At 55.6% G+C, this 3,353-nt stretch overlaps 1 protein-coding gene across 1 annotated transcript in view; it reads right to left on the bottom strand.

The window, feature by feature from the left end:
• LOC123513846 (alpha-N-acetylgalactosaminidase-like) overlaps positions 1-3,353 on the bottom strand; it is a gene marked incomplete in the record, with an annotated part of 184,057 nt that overhangs the window by 59,691 nt on the left and 121,013 nt on the right.

Below are 3,353 nucleotides of genomic sequence, written 5' to 3'. Positions count from 1 at the left end.
ATTGGAGGCAAGTCTGGTGCCAGCAGCCGCGGTAATTCCAGCTCAATAGCGTATATTAAAGTTGTTGCGGTTAAAAAGCTCGTAGTTGGTTCAGTTCTGGACTGACGGTTCACCGCCGGTGCACACTGTCACGCTCGAACAGTTTTAACCGCCCGCTGGCTCGCACGGGTGCTCTTCATCGAGTGTCCCGCGTGGCCGGCAGGTTACTGAAAAAATTAGAGTGCTCAAAGCAGGCTACATTGACGGCCTGAATGCCTATGCATGGAATAATGGAATAGGACCTCGGTTCTATTTTGTTGGTTTCTGAACCCGAGGTAATGACTAATAGGAACAGGCGGGGCATTCGTATTGCGACGCTAGAGGTGAAATTCTTGGACCGTCGCAAGACGAACTACTGCAACATTTGCCAAGGATGTTTTCATTAATCAAGAACGAAAGTTAGAGGTTCGAAGGCGATCAGATACCGCCCTGGTTCTAACCATAAACGATGCTGACCAGCGATCCGCCGGCGTTATTCCCATGACCCGGCGGGCAGCTCGAAACCAAAGTCTTTGGGTTCCGGGGAAATATGGTTGCAAAGCTGACACTTAATTGACGGAAGGGCACCACCAGGAGTGGAGCCTGCGGCAATTGACTCAACACGGGGAACCTCACCAGGCCCAGACACCGGAAGGATTGACAGATTGAGAGCTCTTTCTCGATTCGGTGGGTGGTGGTGCATGGCCGTTCTTAGTTGGTGGAGCGATTTGTCTGGTTAATTCCGATAACGAACGAGACTCTGGCCTACTAACTGGTCGACGGATCTCCAGCAATTGGTGTCAGTTCGCAGCTTCTTCTTAGAGGATAAGCGGCAATTCTAGCCGCACGAGATTGAGCAATAACAGGTCTGTGATGCCCTTAGATGTTTCTGGGCCGCACGCGCACTCCTAGGGATCAACGTGTCCTCCCCTCCGAGGAGGGGTAACCCGTTGAAATCCTTTCATGATTTGTTGCAATTGTCTCCCCTACTCCCAGTAAGCGCAAGGATGAGCTTGCGTTGATTACGTCCTGCCCTTTGTCACACCGCCCGTCGCTACTACCGATTGAATGATTTAGTGAGGCCTTCGGACTGGCGCTCTTGGATGCCAGGGCGCGGTTCTGTACTGCGGGCTCGCGCCTCGAGCTGACGGAAGATGTCAAACTTGAGGAGTAAAACAAGGTTTGCGGTGAACCTGCGGAAGGATCATTATCGTGACGTTTCTGAAAGGAACGCAACTAAAGTTAAAAAGCTCGCACCAGGGTGGCGGGGTTGGCCTAATCAATCAGTCAGCAGCTCCTGCGAGGGGACCGTGTGACCGTCCGCAGGAGTACAACAATAGCGTGAGGGCCTCCTTGCCTGTTTGACCCCTTTGTTTTCAGCACGATTCCTTTGAGCGTGAACCAACAACTATACTACGTATGCTGAACTTACCTACCAGGATACCAGGGATACCATGGCGATGGAGCGTAGAAGTGGTGACTGCGGCAGCCTACTGCTAGCTGCTCACATGCTGCGTTCGGTCGTCCCCAGTGGGTATCATTAAACCGTACACTACCCGTGTACTCAATACTACTACTACCCATTTAAAACCCAGATCACTACGTCTTCCCACAAGTCTCCTGAGGCAGAGGCGGTGGAAGTCTGATAAAAGTCGGCCTAGTTCCGACGTAATTCCAAACATACTATCACAACTCTTAACGGTGGATCACTCGGCTCGTGGGTCGATGAAGACCGCAACAAGCTGCGTGTCGGTATCGCCAGATACATCGACAAGTCGAACGCACATTGCGGCGGCGGCACTCTCATGCTGCCGTCACTCCTACGGTCGGATATCATATCACATGCATCGGCATTGTCCAGCCGCGCAAGTTACTACTACTCTTTCAAACCACATTCGCGCCGAAGGGCTTCACCCTCACGCGCGTTTGTGGTACAATGAAATGGGGCACCCTTATAAAGCGGGACCAAATCCTAACGGAAGCGGTCCCGTGGGTGGCATGGCATCTTTCAGAGTGCGTTGGTCTGGCTTTGACCGCATTGGGGAGTTTTCGCCTGGCGTTCCTTAAGACCTAAGGCATCGATGGCGCAACGCGTGTGCGTGTTGCTGTCACGTGCCGATGACTTTGGCATTACTCGGATGAACTAGCTAGCTAGCTCATTACGAGTTTTGCCTGCGGTCTCTCCCAACCTCCTATGATTAAAGCTGGTTGAGGAGGGCGACCGGGTCGGACTGTTTGTTCTGTACTGCGGCTCCTACTCTATAAAGCTGGAAGGAAGGGACCGAGAACGTTGAGTGGAGCCTAAACTTTTTTCGAATCTTGTCGCGTCGACTACGGGGTTAGAGTACGCGTATCGCTTCTTTCCCCTGCTGTCGGCCGACGCCCATTAGTAAGGGCGACTGAACCGGGAAGAGGCCAGCGCATAACCTGGCGTCGTGACCCGTCGTGAGGGTGTTACGCCAGGAGGGTTCGGATTTCGGAGGATCTCACGGCACCTAGGTTCTGCTTGAAAGCGGCTTCACTGCCCGTGGAGGTGTGGCGGCCACTGCCGTGTGGCGTGGAGGGTGACAGGCCCGCGAGGCGGCGCAGTTGTCGGAACACTCTTCTCCGTAGAGTCGGGTTGCTTGATAATGCAGCCCTGCGGGTGGAAACTCCATCGCTAAAAGACCACGACCGTCGGCTGACCGTGGGAAGTTGAAAAGCTTTGGAAGAGTTCAATCGTGAACCGTTGACCAAACATGTTGGCGAACCGAGGATTCGCTGTCGGCCCAGGTCGGCCGGGTGCGGGATTCGCAGCGCAAACCTGGGCGTGCCGCTGACGGCGCCGGCGACTGTATTTCCTCGTGATGTAGGTCGCCGCGACCCGTTGCTGGGGACGTGCCGAAGGCCCGGGCGGACTGGTACCGACGTTGTGCGCCTCGTTGCGCCTTCGAAGGGGAAACCTCCGGTGTCCTGGCTGACCTGCGACGGTCGTGCAGCAGAAGGCGGCTCAAGCTTTCTCGCGGCGTGCAAAGGTCGTGACCCACCCGACCCGTCTTGAAACACGGACCAAGGAGTCTAACATGTGTGCGGTCTTGTGGGCGCACTAAACCCAAAGGCGCAATGAAGTGAAAGGCGCGTGTCTCTTCGGAGGCGCGTGCCGGACCCGATCCCTGACGGGCGATGCCGCCGCGTTCAAGCCATATTAAAAGCGGGGCCCTGTGGCGGTTCAAGGGCGGGTGAACCGTCCGCCGTCGGTTCCGTGGGTGGCGCGGTGCGCTCGTTGGTCCGAGCTTGCCGCCTGTACGCAGGGGGCGCAGGCCCGGGACTTGTCATTCGAGCTGTCGCGCAGTCGT

Source organism: Portunus trituberculatus, chromosome 37 (assembly GCF_017591435.1).
Source record: "Portunus trituberculatus isolate SZX2019 chromosome 37, ASM1759143v1, whole genome shotgun sequence".
NCBI lineage: Eukaryota > Metazoa > Arthropoda > Malacostraca > Decapoda > Portunidae > Portunus > Portunus trituberculatus.
The sequence above is the reverse complement of the archived record's forward strand: the minus strand, read 5'-3'. Positions and strand labels throughout refer to the sequence as shown.